The sequence below is a fragment of the Oncorhynchus gorbuscha genome, linkage group LG11, assembly GCF_021184085.1.
Source record: "Oncorhynchus gorbuscha isolate QuinsamMale2020 ecotype Even-year linkage group LG11, OgorEven_v1.0, whole genome shotgun sequence".
Taxonomy (NCBI): domain Eukaryota; kingdom Metazoa; phylum Chordata; class Actinopteri; order Salmoniformes; family Salmonidae; genus Oncorhynchus; species Oncorhynchus gorbuscha.
This window is the reverse complement of record NC_060183.1, coordinates 19,532,551-19,552,281: the sequence shown is the minus strand read 5'-3', so window position 1 is coordinate 19,552,281 and position 19,731 is coordinate 19,532,551. Positions and strand designations below refer to the sequence as shown.

At 44.6% G+C, this 19,731-nt stretch overlaps 1 protein-coding gene across 4 annotated transcripts in view; it reads right to left on the bottom strand.

Moving 5' to 3' along the window:
* vti1a (vesicle transport through interaction with t-SNAREs 1A) overlaps window positions 1-19,731 on the bottom strand; it is a 192,052-nt gene that overhangs the window by 43,670 nt on the left and 128,651 nt on the right. The gene's annotated exons all lie outside the window — the stretch shown is intronic.

Genomic DNA, 19,731 nt, shown 5'->3' with positions numbered 1-19,731 from the left:
CACTGGCCCTGTGGCGATGTCACGAGACGAGGAGAGGATGAGAGTCCCCACCGGGTCAGATCCAGTGATGGCGTCACTGATCAGGCAACATCCCTGAGCCCTCCTCAGTCTTACTCTCAGAGATACAGTTACACCTCCAAAACCATAGATCCTGAAAAAAGGACAAACTGTAGCTCAGGACACGCAGGCCTCACCCCTTCTCAGAAATACATCCCACACCCACACCCCCTAGGGTCATGGAATTACCCTAACCTGATCCTAGGGTCATGGAATTACCCTAACCTGATGCAGGAAGTCCCTCGTCAGAGGCTGTGTTGTGTCTTCTTTCCCATCTCTTGTATACAAAGGGATACCATACCATTTGTTCAGCAGTTGTTATGAAGGAACAGAAGACATATGTCCTATGTGTTGTTACTGTGTTTATTGAAAAATCATAGACGTCAACACGGTCGTCAATCTTCCTTCCACTGCTCTGACGCAGGCTATTTGAGGAAAGAGAGAGGCCGAGAGCGACCTTCTTCTGACTTTCCGAGTCTAAACTTCCCAGAGAAATCCGATAAAGCACGAGGTCCGGCCCGCGCCGCCACTCATTTGTTCGCTCGCTCGTCAAGTTCCCTGCGACCTCCTCCCCCAGCCCTCCGATCGATCTGCTTACCTCCCAGATACATTTAACCCTGACCGGGTCCTCCCACGTCGTGTCTAAATATTAAATGATAATAAAGTCTCACACCCGTCCTGTGTCAGGCCATTACAGCCGACATCAATTCTACAGCTCTCCTGGCCAATTAGAAGGCGGCCGTCGTAATGCGTCTCGGCACATCAAAGGACCAGAGCCATTGATCCGCTCCTGGATCTTAACATTTACCGGGAAAAAAAGAAAAAGAAGCAATATTCGGGGAAGAGGGAAAAAAATGCATTTTATTCAGCGGGTCGGATGCAGAGGAAGGGAGGGATGGAGAAATAAAGATGGAGAATGGCTCAATAACGGCCACTCGGACAGTTTAAAGAGCATCAGGCCCTTCCGTCCCCTGGTCTCGATCCCAGGAACAACCCTGGGGCTGGACGGTAGAAAGTATCGGTGACGCTTTGAGCCCCAGCTTCATAACACGTTATGACATGGCATAACCATGGCATAACCACGTCATAACAGCTGACAACTCCTCACATCCTTGCTATAATACGGTCAAAACACTGTCAGGACATATATTAAGACCTGTTGTGACATATGCGTTACTTTAATGGCTGGTTGTGACACCTACATTAAGAGTGTCAAAACCCACAAAACCTACCACACGAGGCAAAACACATTCCAATACACCATAGCCTACGTGTCAACAGTATTTTAATTGACCATATTAAATGATCATTGTAATTGCGCACACGTTGATGCCAGACATGCACATACCCCAATGCTTTGTTGCTGATGACTGGGATGAATGCAGGAGCAGATTTCAGGAGCAGGACAAGACACTCTCTTTTTGACTGACATAAGGGCTTGTGCGTGATAATCATATAAGCCAGAAAGGCCTATGATGGTCATAATGCTTCTTGACAGTGTCATAACGTGTATTTTCTACAAGTTAAATGTGGGTTACCACCCATAAGATAATGCAATATATGTCACAATAGGGTTATGACACATGTTATGACACAGGGTGTCAAGTGTTACCAAAGTATCCCATCCATGTTAAACTACAGCACTGTAATTCTGCTTGTCATGAGGCCTAACGCTTCTCTAAACCAGTTCTATTTTCAAACACTGACTGAACATGAAAAAGGAAGTTAAACAAACTGAGGTTTCCAATTAAAATGGCACAAACACTAAGATGTTGTTGTAAGCCCATTGTTAGTATTGGTGGGTTTCCATAAAGTGACTGATTCATTGTGAAGCCTGTTAGCATGAGAACATTTGCGGGATTGGGCTCTTTAGGGTTCTGTGGGAAGGAGAAAAGCAAGGCCAGGAGCCTGATGTGTCCAGAATAGTTTTTATAGAGGTCTCAGTAAGGTAGCATGTACATCTACCCTGGTCGACTCCTACACCACAGAAGAGGTCTTCTGTGGGGGGGGCAGGCAGGCAGGCAGGCAGGCAGGCAGGCAGGCAGGCAGGCAGGCAGGCAGGCAGGCAGGCAGGCAGGCAGGCAGGCAGGCAGGCAGGCAGGCAGGCAGGCAGGCAGGCAGGCAGGCAGGCAGGCAGGCAGGCAGGCAGGGACAGAGAGACAGGGACAGAGAGACAGAGACACAGGGACAGAGAGACAGGGACAGAGAGACAGGGACAGAGAGACAGGGACAGAGAGAGAGCGAGCGAGACATAGAGAGAGCGAGCGAAACAGAGAGAGAGCGAGCGAAACAGAGAGCGAGACAGAGAGAGCGAGCGAGACCGAGAGAGCGAGTGAGATAGAGAGAGCGAGCGAGACAGAGAGAGTGAGCGAGCGAGACAGAGAGAGCGAGCGAACGAGACAGAGAGAGCGAGCGAACGAGACAGAGCGAGCGAGACAGAGAGCGAGCGAGACAGAGAGAGCGAGCGAGACAGAGCGAGCGAGACAGAGAGCGAGCGAGACAGAGAGCGAGCAAGACAGAGAGCGAGCGAGACAGAGAGCGAGCGAGACAGAGAGCGAGCGAGACAGAGAGCGAGCGAGACAGAGCGAGCGAGACAGAGCGAGCGAGACAGAGAGCGAGACAGAGAATAGAGAGCGAGACAGAGAATAGAGAGCGAGACAGAGAGCGAGCGAGACAGAGAGCGAGCGAGACAGAGAGCGAGCGAGACAGAGCGAGCGAGACAGAGAACAGAGAGCGAGACAGAGAATAGAGAGCGAGACAGAGAGCGAGCGAGACAGAGAGCGAGCGAGACAGAGCGAGCGAGACAGAGCGAGCGAGACAGAGCGAGCGAGACAGAGCGAGCGAGACAGAGCGAGCGAGACAGAGAACAGAGAGCGAGACAGAGAACAGAGAGCGAGACAGAGAATAGAGAGCGAGACAGAGAACAGAGAGCGAGACAGAGAACAGAGAGCGAGACAGAGAATAGAGAGCGAGACAGAGAATAGAGAGCGAGACAGAGAACAGAGAGCGAGACAGAGAGAATGCACAACTCACGTTCATAAACCAAAAACATTCCTCATTCAAAAGATGCTAATTATTGCCACTGCTGACACCATTTTATAATAGCGTCTGGTTGTGCTGTTTTTATCTGCTGTGGCTCTGATAGCCCTGGCCTAGAGGCGACCTCACTGCTGTCACTGTACCAAAGCCTGGAGGAAGGGTTGTTAAATGTCCAGGACTACAATGGCACTTTTCATAGAGGCTATAATACACCAAAACACTGGGCAATAATTTGACCGTTACTGACTGGCACGTAACTATTCACACCATGGGCGAGGGTGTGTATGGATTACTGACTAAACATGTTTTTGTGAGTTGAGGTTTGTTGCGAGAGTGAAAGGCCTGAATGAATGGCAACTAGGCCTATGAAGACGGATTGACTTGTCCCATTGAGTAGGGTCGGAATACGAGACAACAACAAAACTTCCATTGTAGCGATAGCTAATGAATAGATGCTTAGCCAACTTCAAATTCGAATAGTTTAATACGAGAGATGGATGACAACACGCTCTTTTTAGGAGGCCTCCTCAAGAACTCCTTCGCCAGACGATAATACCATGGAAAAATACTGTCAACTTTCTGAAGCTACATTTCACTGGTTAGCCTTCCAAACGTGTAAACCATTAAAACACGTGGAAGATGTTTGTCCTGATATTTGCTGGCGCCATCCCCCTACAGTAGATGTTGGGGAAAAAATCCCTTGGTCAACTTTCAGGACCTCCCAACTCCTTCAATAGCCTGTGTTCCATGTACAAGCGTTTCCCTACACCCGCAATAACATCTGCTAAATATGTGTATGTGACAAACATCTTTTGATTTGATGTCCAAGCTCGTCTTCCCACTGTCCCGTTTGGATGTGGTAGCCCTGACTAGTTTAGGCTTTGCTTGCAGGGTGCTTCACTTCAACTTTTCGCTTAAGACGACACCAACATATTTAATTAAAATTTGTTAAAGGAAACCAGCGACTGGAATGGTTTATGTCAAGTCTGTCCTGAAATGCTCCACCACAGGGTGGTTTCATCGATCGGGCTGGTGTGCATCGGCATCTTATTAAATAAAACAGCATCTGCCCAAAAAGAGGCGTATGGGGACAGAGGTTTCTCTGTCTGTCAGCCCAGAGGACTAACAGAGGACTAACGTTAACACAATGGTGGTGCAACGTTGTGGGAACGTTAATCCTGGCTGACAGTCCAGCTCCTCACATGTGTGTGTGATGCTGGGGGATGTACACAGGTCAGCAGAGGTTGGGGATTCACAGGCTCTGCAAACAGGCTGGGAAACTGACACAAGACTGCTAGGCCCAGACGCCAATGTCCTCGTAACCTCGCCTTAACGTCTTAGCAATTTTGGCCCTGGCGCCATTGGAGCTGAGGGTTTAGGACCAAAAGCCAGCAGACAGGAAGCAGCGCAGTGACCCGACAAACATTCTGACAAATAAACAAACTGGCCGAGTAACTGAACTTGAGGAGTTGTGGATTTTAAAGGGGTTCCGGGCCGATTCAGTGCTACTTGCATGGAAGTATGCAAGTATTTCTTGTACTGCAGACTCAAAGTGTTTGTATATGCAATCAACCACAGCGCATAGATACAGAAGGTTCAAAACACAAAAACAAGCTCAAGTACATTTTTCCCCCAACTTTATTTAACTAGGCAAGTCAGTTAAGAACAATTTCTTATTTTCAATGACGTCATAGGAACAGTGAGTTTTCTGCCCCTGAACAAGGCAGTTCGAATATAAGAACACACAGACAAAAACATATTGTGCTGGTTTTGAACCTGGAGGATGAACAGTGCCAGGGCCTACAATTAACACCCACCACTTGCCAAATGCGGGTAGATTTTGGCAATGGTGGGTAAGATCGATGTCTATTTCACTAGCCACATTGGCGGGTGGTCAGGGCTCCACAGTGTGAGCATTTCACTTGCATTTGTGAATAAAATGTAAAGTACGATCACATTTATAGTACAAATAAATGCAGCAGTAGCTGTTTTTAAAGTAATTGCGCCGTTTTGATGAGTGAAAGATACGTTTTTTAGAAGCGCTGTGCACAGACATAAAAGTAGGTCTAATTAACGTAAAACGAAAGTCTACTGAGGTGAGACATTGTCCTTGTATTTCTTGACAATTTACATTATTTTGTTCACAAGATAGGTTGTTTTTCGATGTTTGAGTTTCAACTGCTAGAGAAGAGAAGATAACGCTTCTACTAGTTGGACTCAATTTCACAGGCACAAACATGACTCAAATCGCGCTACCACGGTAACCACCCGCCCTCAAAGGGGCAGGTGAAACTTTGTCTCGTCTGTGATATTTTGGTTAAAATATGTAATTATTCAATATACCCCATTAGTTACTTCTTACTAGTAATACATGTATTATTTTATAAACATTACAAAGCATGCTCATCCATTTTTGTATGTTTTGTTGGTGTCATTTTAGCAGCAAAAAAATATTTTAGATGAAAAACAAATCAGAGTGGCTGGTAGATTTTTAAATCTACCAGTCTACCTGCCACAGAAGCTGGTGGACCAAAAAGTACATTTTATGCCCTGAACAGTGCTGTCTGAATGGCCAGGAATCGTTAGTAAAAGTCAGGCTCGGAATGCTGTGTCTGTCCTGATCAAAAGGCCACGTCCAGGTAATTATTTCCTGGAAGTAAGAGTCAAATTAGAGGTCCAAGTTCAAGGCACCTTATTGACCTCAAGCCACTCCTGTCAAAAGGCTGCAGAGGTAGCAGAAACCTCATTTTGGCTGATAATTGGGTTAAGCAGTCCTTTCACCCCATGTAAAAAGCTTCTCTTTCGTTGTTCCCTACTTCTCTGCTCCTACGATGGATGTTTCTAAGAAGAAGAAATCATTATCATGTAAATACAAGTCTAAAAATGAGGATCTGTAGCTGGACAGGTCAGCGTCTTCCTGCTTTTCACATCCTTGCGAAAGCTTTGGCAGAAGCAAGGTGAGGGTTTGGGCCCCGGAAGAGGAAGGGAGAGGAGGGGAAATATAATTTTTGTCCAAGGCCATCCCCGCCCGGGACAGCTAGCGACAGGGTGATGTTGACCCTAGAGGTGCAAACCAACCTTGTTGCCACGGAGATGCTGGGTGCCCGGGTCGGGTCATGCTGAGGAGTCTGCCATCCAGCTGGCATGGGGCCTGAGCTAGCACTGGGGTGCCAAGCCAACTACCCCCCTGCCTGCCCGCCTGCCTGGCTGCTTGGCCCAAACACTAAACCGTCGGCCAGGGAAGGGTGAGGGCAGTGCCAGCTGGGATAGCGCTTTACCACCGAGCCCACTCTCCAAACAAACAACCCAGCGGGCCAGAAGCCACGGGCAACATGGAACTCGTCATTACTGACGAAACTGCATGCCTTGTCTAGGCCAGCCCTGCACTTGTCAGGAGCTGTCCCAGAGCAAGGATATACCAATAATTATCTGCTTCAGAGAGCCTTTATGCCCCCCAAAAAATAACAAGATGACCAACTTTTTACCTGGGGTTAATATAGAAAACATGACAATAAAAAGAGGTGGATAAGTAATGTGAAAAGCCTTTAAGGACTGACGTCACAAAAACATACAAGAGCAATTGATCAGGGGTTATCCAGACATCCAAAGCCTACTCTGCCTTGTTCTTAAGTTGGCCTCAGAGAGGAAACAGACATGAAACAGGCATTCTAGACATCACTACATACTCTGCTCTACAAGGCCTTTTGGGAAAACAGACGATTCATGTTGGTTTTTCTTTGATGAGGTCAGAAAATATTGAACCAAAATATACTGAACCAAAATATAAAATGCAACATGCAACAATTTCTAACATTTTATTGAGTTACAGTTCATATGAGGAAATCAGTCAATTGAAATAAATTCAACAGGCCCTAATCTATGGATTTCACATAACTGGGAGTACAGATATGCATCGGTTGGTCACAGAACCTTTAAAAAAAAAGGGGGCCACAGGATCTCATTAAATTATTTCTGTGCATTGCCATTGTCCGTAGCTTATGCCTGCCCATACCATAACCCCACCGACACAAGGGGGCACTCTGTTCCCAACGTTGACATCAGGAAATCGCTCGCCCACACAACACCATACACGAGGTCTGCGGTTGAGGCCAGTTGGACAAACTGCCAAATTCTCGAAAGCGAGGTTGGAGGCAGTTCATGGTAGAGAAATTAACATTAAATTCTCTGGCAACAGCTGTGGTGGACATTCCTGCAGTCAGCATGCCAATTGCATAATCCCTTAAAACTTGAGGTATCTGTGGCATTGTGTTGTGTGACAAAACTGTGCCATTTATTGTCCTTGGCACAAGGGGCACCTGTTTAATGATCATGCTGTTTAATCAGCTTCTTGATATGCCACACCTGTCAGGTGGAGAAATGCTCACTAACAGGGATGTAAACAAATCTGTGCACTAAATTTGAGTGAAATTCTATTTTTGTGCGTATGGAAAATGACAGGAATCTTTTACTTCAGCTCATGAAACATGGTTCCGACACTTTACAAGTTGCATTTATATTTTTACTCAGCGAAAATACCAACCACGGTCTCACTCCCACTTACTTTTAACAGTTTCAAAAATCAGAACAGATTATGGCAAACACGTATTTTAGTTACCGAACGCTGAGGTCTTCGAATTCTCTTCACGCCAGTTTGAAACACCAGGATCTTGTTTCTTTGGAGGTGTTTAAAAGGTTGGTTGACTTGCATGTTACTGAGGAATATGACTGTCATCAGGATTTCATGCGGTGGTGCATGATTGATTTTTATCTCTGTATGTCTGAATGTAAATCGTAATGAATGTGTGTTGACATCTATAATGTTTATAGTGTGTCTAAGTTGTTACGTCTGATATTTGTCTTAAACATTGTTCCCCCCTGCTGCTGTCTTGGTTGGACCAGGTCTCTCTTGGAAAAGTATATTTTTTATCTCAAGGATTCAAACCTTCTCAAACACCTTCCAGAAGGACAGCCATCTTTGCAGCACTCCACCAATCAGGCCTTTATGGTAGAGTGGCCAGACACATGACAGCCCTTTTGGAGAAAGACCTTGAGAAACAAGATTCTCTGGTCTGATGAAACCAAGATTGAACTCTTTAGCCTGAATGCAAAGCATCACGTCTGGAGGAAACCTGGCACTATCCCTACGATGAAGCATGGTGGTGGCAGCATCATGCTGTGGGGATGTTTTTCAGCGGCAGGGACTGGGATGAATGGAGCAAAGTACAGAGAGATCCTTGATGAAAACCTGCTCCAGAACACTCAAAACCTCAGACTGGGGTGAAGATTCACCATCCAACAGGACAACGACTCTAAGCACTAAGCCAAGACAACGCAGGAGTGGCTTTGGGACAAGTCTCTGAATGTCCTTGAGTGGCGCAGCCAGAGCCCGGACATGAACCCGATCGAACATCTCTGGAGAGACCTGAAAATAGCTGTGCAGTGACGCTCCCCATCCAACCTGACAGCTTGAGAGGAGAAACTGGAGAAATTGGAGAAACTCCCCAAATATAAGTGTTGATCGCCACTTTCTGGAAGTCAGTGGGATTAGAGTACGATAACTAAGGAGATGGAGAAAATTCTGCCATTTGATTGCAAATATGCAGACAGAGTCGAAAAGAGAACACACAGAAGGCCATTGTATAAAACACCCGTCTCCAGATTACATCATCAAACCAAGGGCAAACATGGCACCATGACAGAGGGAGAAGAGTCCATCCATGTATACAGGTAAGAGAGTCTAGCTAGCTACATTTTCAGATATTACACGTTTCTAATTTTGTCAGAAAGTTGTTTTCATTTAAAGTTAAAGTGTATTGTTCGCCAGCTAGCTAACGTTAGCTGGCTTGCTAGCAAGTTAACGTTACACGTATAATCTGTGTAGTAATCTCAGAGCCATTTGCATTGCTAGTTATAGCCTAATGTTAGCTAGCTACCATTGAACCTGGTTGGTTAGTTAGGTGTAGATTCCTGCAGGGTAGTAATGTTATGAGTTGGGATTATGGTTCATGGTAGCTGGTAAATTCTCTCTGGCTATCTACTCCAATTTCAGAGCACTCTCGTCTGAGTGTGCAAAGGCGCAGAATAAATAACGAATTTATGAAATGCTCAACGCCCGTTGAATATGGCCGGTGTCAGTAAACGTTGGCAAAAAAGCCTAATTAAATCGCTTCCAGCAGCAAAGTTGCAGTCACTAACGCTCTGGATAACATAAAAACAGCCTAAACGGCTCTGCTTGGGCGAGTAAAACGTTCAGTGAAATGTTCTCTCATTTGTGTCTGGAAGTAGCGAGCAAGCTAGCCAACATTAGCCAGTTAGCTTGGGTGCTTGACTGCTGTTAGGTCAGAACGCTCGGATCAAAACTACTGCTCGGCCAGAGCATCCAGTTTGCGCTCTGAACGCTCCAAGAGCAGAGCGCTCTGAATTTACGAACAGACAATCTGACAACTCTCTGAGTTTACGAACGCCCAGAGCACACACTGGCACGCCAGATAAAATTAACAAACACACCCGAAGTATAAGCCAGCCTTTAGTCTTGAAATCTTTGGTTGTTTAGTACATAGCCTCAGATGTGAATCCTTAAAGAGATGGGTGGGGCTAAATCTTAAGAGGGTGTGAACAATGCTGAATGTGTGTAGACAAAGAACAGCTCTGCAAGAGGTACCAAACATTTATGATGCATTTTCTCAAAATTGAGGTTACAAGTTTATTAACTTTCAAAGCATAATATACAATTTTCTAGCTCTAAGTCTCTACTTTTATCCAATGTGAAAAACACAATTTCAAATTTTGCTACATAAGACAAATCGAGCTGGTCGGTCATATATTGGCTTAGATATGATGGTAGGGAGATTTGAATTTATAACATCGATCTTCAATCAATCCCTACTACAATCCCGCCGACTGGCCCCGCTATAATATTACATTTTTGGCGAAACATTCCATTTCCACAAAACGTATCCAGGCGAAATGCAGATAAACAAACAAAAAAGAAGCTGTGTCACAAACTGCTGGAGGTGGAGATATTTTTTAAAAACGAGTGTGCAGCATAATTAATATCTACAAACTAATCTCCTCGTTTCTCAAGCACACAACATATTTCTCAGCGGTCATGCTCAAGTCATTTGTGGAGCATCAGAATTGCCAATGATGAAGGTATTCTGAGGAGAGGCCGCTGTGTGTTCTCTCTGTTCTTGGCCTGTACTCATAACGTCTCAGAGTAGAAGTGCTCATCTAGGATCAGGTCCCTGTCTTATTCATTATGATTTAAACTGCAAAACTGATCCTATAATCAGCATTCCTACCGTGAGATGCTCTGTGAATATGGGCCATGTTTACACAGCACTGAAGTATGGGAAAAACTCCCAGCAGGTCAAACAAACACCATTCACCAAGATGCATTCCATTTATTATTATTATAAGGAGATCACATTAACAAAATAAATCTTCATTGTGAAAGACAATAAATAAGTGAACATATTTTGCGTCGTATTTAAGTCATAAGCCACAGCACGCTGTAGAAAATAATTGTATGACTTGATCATATAGGTGAAATAGGTGACGCTAACTGATCAATAAGTAACCAAACGCTTCATTCTAACACTTTCTTAGCAGATTTGAAGCACTCCGCCCTCTGTGTGTGTGTTTAACTTATGGGGAACATGATCCAATGCTGTCATGTACCTCTAATGCTTAACTCACTTCTATATGGATTGAATACTGGACCTCTCTCCACTTCACACAAGACAGACAGAGAACATATGACTTTGGGAAGAACATAAAAAGGACCTCAGGATTCCAACAAACTTTTGATCAGATTTGCTGGAGACAAAGTCAAAACTAAGTATTTTACCAAGACTTGAAAGTAAGCTGCAAAGTAGTGCCCCACCCCCCACATATCACACATTTCAAGACTATTTTACTGCAAAACATCCCACATTAACAAGCAAAGTGACACTGAACGCTCTCTCAAGTCATTTATTAAATTAAAGACCAAAAATTAATGGGAGCAAGAAGAGAAAGGGAGAAAGGAAAGAAGGATGGCAAAAAGAAAATAGAACAGACAAAGACAAAAATCTTCTGCCTTGTGTGAGGGAGAAAGACCGGCATAGAGATAGAGAGAGAACGAGATGTGTTAAAATAAAACGAAAGGACAAGTGGCAGCTGTGTGCCTTTATCTCAGAGAGGCTGAGTGAATTGAGTCACCAGCGGTGCACACACGAACACACACACAGACTCACACGCCTGGCTTGACACTTCCGTTTGGTCTATTCTCACACACACACACACACACACACACACACACACACACACACACACACACACACACACACACACACACACACACACACACACACACACACACACACACACACACACACACACACACACACACACACACACAACGCTCGATTAAGATGAACCAATTAGAACATACCAGTTTTATCGGGGCGCTTCAATTAGAAGTGTGTGATTGTATTGAGGCCTGCTCCACCTTCCCCCATCACATTTCACTGCAACTGACACTAAACACTCCCCTTATGGTCCCACAAACAAAGCTCCATGCACGGAAAAGACCAGGAGCTCAAAGACCACATCAATACACACACACACACACACGTTTGTGGGCTGGAGGGGTGTAAAAGAACAACACAAGATTGCCCAACAGCTGTTCTCCACAGATGTGGCATCCAGCAAATATCATGTCATGAACCCTGTCCAGCCTGGACATCAGTCACTTCCTGAAGGGTCATTGACCACGCTGATGTGGGTCAAAGAAGCCAAGACACTTTGCTGTGATTTACTGAGGAGGACCCGAGTGAGGCCTACAGTGGATGATTTCTACAAGCAAGAGGTTTGGTCCAATGGCTAACATATAATCCAGATAAAGGAAAATGTAATCCTAAGGCCGGGATTCAATTAATTACAGATAGGGCCATACAAATGTTCTGAACTGTTTAACGGACTTGAGGTGAGGCATAGTTCTGCTATTTTTTCATAATTGACGTGCTGAAATAGTCTACTAAAGTAATCAGACCTATTCTTACAGGGTAGCCTAGTGGTTAGAGCGTTGGACTAGTAACCGAAAGGTTGCAAGTTCGAATTCCCGAGCTGACAAGGTACAAATCTGTCGTTCTGCCCCTGAACAGGCAGTTAACCCGCTGTTGCTAGGCCGTCATTGAAAATAAGAATTTGTTCTTAACTGACTTGCCTAGTAAAATAAAGGTAAAAAAAAAATTATAATAATGTTTTTAATTGCTTCAGCTTATATTCAGCATTTAACACGTATCCCACTAAGTAACCATACAAATATTTGTAGACAGCTGAAGCAAGCACACAAAATCTCTTCAGGTAATGTACAGGTAACTACCAAAAAAAAGGAAACACTTGAGTAAATGAGGTATATAAAGTCAATTAAAAGCAGGTTCCTGAGTTAATTAAGCAATTAACATCCCATCATGCTTAGGGTCATGTATAAAATGTCCAGTTGCGCATTATTTTTTGGCTACAATGGCTAGAAGAGATATCAGAGACTTTGAAAGAGGGGCCTCAAAGGAGTATAGGGGGTTTACAGTCGTGTGTGTCTCAGTCACCAGATCTCAACCCAATTGAACACTTATGGGAGATTCTGGACAGCGTTATCCACCACCGTCAACAAAACACCAAATTATGGAATTTCTCCTGGAAGAAATTGTTGCATCCCTCCAACAGAGTTCCAGACACTTGTAAAGCTCTTCTGGCAGCTTGTGGTGGCCCAACACCCTATTAAGATACTTTATGTTGGCGTTTCCTTTATTTTGGAAGTTACCTATACTTTTTCTAGTTTGGTCATATTTATCTTCCCTTAGAACTGTTTACTTTAAATGATGACTAGCATCTATTGAGGTGCAATGTCCTATACATTTTATGACAAAATCAACTTGAAGTATCTACAAAACAAGTTCCGAAGTGACATAATCCAAAAGGAAGGCTACAGCTAACATTTTTTTACCGTTAAAAATAAATAAATAAAAGATTGTATGGCCTGCCCTAGTGGATTACCAGATCACCCAGATCAGAAGTGTAGTAGATTTGTACAGCAGTTAAACACTTGATACAAACATCACAAAAAAAACTAATCACACCAATCCCCAGCCTTATTAGACCAACGCAATCTTTTTGCTGCGGTGTCAAATAGAATAAATATCTATAAAAAATAAGTGTTTTTTTCCCCTCAAAGTACTCGTGGAACTCTTGTCTTGTGCCAACTTTTTTATTTAAATAAAGTACCTTTATTCTGCAAGAACTTTGCATATACCCAGAATTTTACTTGATGAAATGGTGCTGCCAGCAATAGATCAAATATACAGACAGAATATACACAATATCTACATACAGTATATACAATGTGGATACAGTAAACAGACAAATGACAATTCCCTACAAAAATTGGCAGATGTTATTGCGGGTGTAGCGAAATGCTTGTGTTTCTAGCTCCAACAGTGCAGTAATATCTAACAATTCACAACAATACACACAAATCTAAAAGTAAAATAATGGAATTAAGAAATACATAAATATTTGGTGGCATTGACTAAAATACAGTATATACATATGAAATGAATAAAGCAGTATGTAAACATGATTAAAGTGACTAGTATTCCATTATTAAAGTGACCAGTGATTCCATGTCTATGTATATAGGGCAGCAGCCTCTAAGGTGCAAGGTTGAGTAACTGGGTGGTAGCCGGCTAGTGAAGGCAACACTGGCTAACACCCGGAATAGCAATACGAGTGAAGCGCTCCCTCTTCTGTCTGTCAGTTTTTCAGACCTCGATTGTCCCAATACGCCATCAACGTGGTAATCATAAAATATCTCAAGGTTGGAAGCTTTTCATAAACGAGGGACTGAAACCTTTGAGAAGGGGCATGATAGAAGCCCCTCTCAACTCCCCACAGCAAACAAACCTCAGGCTTGATGGGAGTGATGGTACAACCTCTTGAAAATGTGGTCCGGTTTTTATTTTTTCTCCCATTGTAATATAGGGAATCTTTTATGCTATCTGCAACACGAAAGTGTCAACATCTCACAACGAGCGAGCCTGCATTGTGTTCTCCATAGCCACCCTCAAAACTCCAAGATGGGGGTATGCTAGGGTGGGTTATGAGAGGGAGGCAGAGACAGACAGACAAGACAGGGAGATGTGATTGAAAGGATAGAAGAGAAGGAATATAAAGGGAAAAAAATGAATTTCAGAATTCGTAAATATTTCACGCGTTTACACCCAGCCAAACAGAGATCAGAGATGCAACAACAACAGCAAAGCTTCAGCTTAATCATCCAACTAGATGCCAAAAAAAAACATCTACGGAGATGTTTCTTCATGTGTTTTCTCAGTGCAATTGTCCAAACACTACATAAGGATCCCCCTCAAAGACATGATAGACATTTACACTAGTTTTCCATAATCTGATAAGTACCAGGCACACAGCAAACATATATTCTATTTGTCTATTCATTTGACTGAAAGCTCTACAAGTAAATGCAGTAAATCTGAATCATCAAACACACAAGGCCTTATTCCCATTAAGAGGGCACTACAACATTGAAAGACGGAGAGTAGTGGTGATCCCATGCATTATTAAATTCCACAGCAAAGGGCAGAATATTTGAAGATCTTAAACGTTCACTGAGAATCTGGTGTGTACGAAGAGTAAAAATGAGGAAAGTGACGGGGCTGAAGAACATATCTGAGCTCCTGTACCAACTCATTCTGTAGGTCAAGTATTGATCCCCTTTTTCAGTCACAACAACCCAATGTGTCCGCTGACAGTAAGAAGGGTAGATGAGAGACTGATAGAGCGAAAGGAAGGTAGGTATTTTGCTACAGCACATCCATCCTGGAAACCACTGACAGGCTAAAACAGCCCAGGACAGAACAGCTTGGCATGGCACAGGCGATGGCACGTCTCGGCATGGCATGCTGCCCAAGCCATCATATTCAAGTGGGCTAGAGTCTGTACGGTGCTAAAACATGGTGACAAACCAGGCCTCTCTCTTCTTCCACATGCATACCAGTGTCCAGGAATGCAGAAGTATCCTGCATTCTCTGAGGCAGGAGCGCAGAGCCCAGACGTACACGCACTCACAATGGCATGCTGGGAGGGACGACAGCCAGGGGAGGAACAGTGTGATAGGTTCTAATTGCTTCAAAATGTCCAGAAGAAGGCCCCTATTATCTATTTAAATCTGTTGATAATGGGAGGCTGGAAGAGAGGAGGAAGGGAGGAGGGGGACGGCGACCCAGGCAGAGGGAGAGGAGCTACTCCGTGCCGCCGTCGCCTCATTATTTTCGTCCTGACGGACACCCGCGCTCAACCCCTGGATGAATGGGCCGTGCTGAATAAGTTATCACGAGCTACACAAAGGGAGAATGGGCTCCACAAACAACACTGCACCACGAGAAGCGTGCGTCTCTCTCCTTCTCACTCTCTCTTTCTCCTGATGAAAGAGCCCCAGCCACATTCTGTGGACTCACCTGTAATTTCAGCAAACACAGTAGGTGAAAAGAAAAAGTCGTAACGAAAAGGAAAAAGAGAAATGAAAGACAGGAAGTGCAGGCATTGGTATCTGCACAGATATCCACAGAACATTCCCTCCTTTACGGTTCATCTGTTTTGTCTTTTGCAAACTAGCTCTTCTTTCATTTCTCCAGAATGCAGGGACCTCCTTTGGACACTATTCTAAGACGGTTGAAGAGTGCGTTGTTTTGTACTTTGTAAGACGAGGCTTCGAATAACATCACTGCATCAGTCTGTTTTTATGTTTATTTTGTTTTCTTTTCGTTGTTTTGGCTGTTTTGTGTTTTGTCTGGGTCTGGAGAAGCATATGGAGTCACCTTTCATGCTTTGTTCTTCTACAGTGAGGGGAATCAAGGCTTTCCCCAATGGCTACTCTCAAGAGTTAGGTAATCAAACCAGCATTCAGACCAGTTCCACCCAACTGTCACCACGACACGTCAACTGCCACCAAGCTCCCCTTGCCATCACTCAAAAGTAGAGGCAAAACTTTTGGATGGGAGACTGGTGTCTCTCTTGTCTGACGGGGGAATCAGAGGGTGCCGCAGCCCGACAGGTGCTCAGCGGCTGATCAAACGAGGCAGATACCCTTGGAGTGACACCTGGAGCCACTTCAATGGGGGAACACCAGAACGGCCTGGGGAGGGGGGGGGGGGGTACTTCAACCGGGACGCAAACAGAAAGGTCGAATAAGCAGTCACCTCAATGTCGTACGGGGTTGACCTCACGGTGTTGGGAAAGGTATGAGAGTAAAAATCCCCGTTCCAGAGTAGAAAACTAGTTGATTGATTGGCAGCTATGGCAGTATCCTCCAATGGTTTAAGTGACATGTTGACAGTATTCTGTTTATCGTCTTTAAAATGTTACATTGCCATCTGGAATTGAAATCGGTTCGAAGTATTGCAATAAGGCTGCAAACTACAGCAACTTCCAGGTAACTTCCAAAACCATCCAAAAGTAGGATACGGTTGATAGAATACTATCCCATATTAGCACTGTAGTAAGTGAAATATCCTAACAAAACATTGAAAAGAAAACAAGCAGTATCTGAATCCACCATTAAAGCCTATAGGCATTGCAAATATACAGGCAACTGCCAAAATAAAGGAAACAGCAAACTAAAGTTTCTTAATAGGACGTTGGGACACCAGCTTCAATGCACCTTCCCATAGATTTATACAAGTGATTGGAACTCGATTGAAGGGATGAGCTACTATTCTCCCAGAAGAAATTCTATCATTTAGAGGGTTGTTGGTAGAAAACACTGTCTCAGGCAACGCTCCAGAATCTCCCAAGTGTTCAACTGGGTTGAGATCGAGACCGAGACAGCCGTAGCATATGGTTTACATCGTATCCATGCTCATCAAAACATTCAGTGACCACACGCTCCCTGTAGATAGGGGCATTGTCATCTTAGCATAGCCATGGTAGCCAGAATAATGGCCTGCCATAAATTTCTGTACATTACCCTAAACATGATGGGATGACTACATGGAACTCTATTCCACATCAAATAACTCATGCAAGCAGTAAAATTAGATTTAAAAACAACACCTTCCGGAACAGCGGCGACTGTGAAGCAGCACAAACATGGGCACAGACACATGCATACACCACACACATGCATTCACCAGACACGTGCATTCACCACACACGTGCATTCACCACACACGTGCATTCACCACACACGTGCATTCACCACACACGTGCATTCACCACACACGACACGTGCATTCAACAGACACGTGCATTCAACAGACACGTGCATTCAACAGACACGTGCATTCAACAGACACGTGCATTCACCAGACACGTGCATTCACCAGACACGTGCATTCACCAGACACGTGCATTCACCAGACACGTGCATTCACCAGACACGTGCATTCACCAGACACGTGCATTCACCACAGACACATGCATTCACCACACACACATGCATTCACCACACACATGCATTCACCACACACACACATGCATTCACCACACACACACCACACACATGCATTCACCAGACACATGCATTCACCACACACGTGCATTCACCACACACATGCATTCACCACACACATGCATTCACCACACACATGCATTCACCACACACACATGCATTCACCACACACACATGCATTCACCACACACATGCATTCACCACACACATGCATTCACCACACACATGCATTCACCACACATGCATTCACCACACACATGCATTCACCAGACACATGCATTCACCACACACATGCATTCACCACACATGCATTCACCACACATTCACCAGACACATGCATTCACCACACACATGCATTCACCAGACACATGCATTCACCACACACATGCATTCACCACACACATGCATTCACCACACACATGCATTCACCACACACATGCATTCACCAGACACATGCATTCACCAGCATTCACCATGCATTCACCAGACAGACACATGCATTCACCAGCATTCACATGCATTCACCACACACATGCATTCACCAGACACATGCATTCACCAGACACATGCATTCACCAGACACATGCATTCACCAGACACATGCATTCACCACACACATGCATTCACCACACACATGCATTCACCAGACACATGCATTCACCAGACACATGCATTCACCAGACACATGCATTCACCAGACACATGCATTCACCAGACACATGCATTCACCAGACACATGCATTCACCAGACACATGCATTCACCACACACATGCATTCACCAGACACATGCATTCACCAGACAGCATTCACCATGCATTCACCAGACACATGCATTCACCAGACACATGCATTCACCACACATGCATTCACCAGACATGCATTCACCAGACACATGCATTCACCAGACACATGCATTCACCAGCATTCACCACACATGCATTCACCACACACATGCATTCACCACACACATGCATTCACCACACACATGCATTCACCACACACATGCATTCACCACACACATGCATTCACCAGACACACATGCATTCACCACACACATGCATGCATTCACCAGACACATGCATTCACCAGACACATGCATTCACCAGCATTCACCATGCATTCACCAGACACATGCATTCACCAGACACATGCATTCACCAGACACATGCATTCACCACACACATGCATTCACCAGACACATGCATTCACCAGCACACATGCATTCACCAGACACATGCATTCACACACATGCATTCACCACACACATGCATTCACCAGACATACATTCACACACATGTTCACACATGCATTCACCAGACACATGCATTCACCAGACACATGCATTCACCACACACATGCATTCACCAGACACACGCATTCACCACACACACGCATTCACCACACACACGCATTCACCAGACACACGCATTCACCAGACACACGCATTCACCACACACACGCATTCACCACACACACGCATTCACCACACAGACATGCATTCACCAGACACATGCATTCACCACACACATGCATTCACCAGACACATGCATTCACCACATGCATTCACCAGACACATGCATTCACCAGACACATGCATTCACCACACATGCACACACACATGCATTCACCACACACACACATGCATTCACCACACACATGCATTCACCAGACACATGCATTCACCACACACATGCATTCACCACACATGCATTCACCAGACACATTTCACCAGCCACACACATGCATTTCGCCACACACATGCATTCACCAGACACATGCATTCACCACACACATGCATTCACACACATGCATTCACACACATGCATTCACAGACACATGCATTCACCAGACACATGCATTCACCAGACATTCACCAGACACATGCATTCACCAGACACATGCATTCACCAGACACATGCATTCACCAGACACATGCATTCACCAGACACATGCATTCACCAGACACATGCATTCACCACACACATGCATTCACCAGACACATGCATTCACCAGACACATGCATTCACCAGACACATGCATTCACCAGACACATGCATTCACCAGACACATGCATTCACCACACACATGCATTCACCAGACACATGCATTCACCAGACACATGCATTCA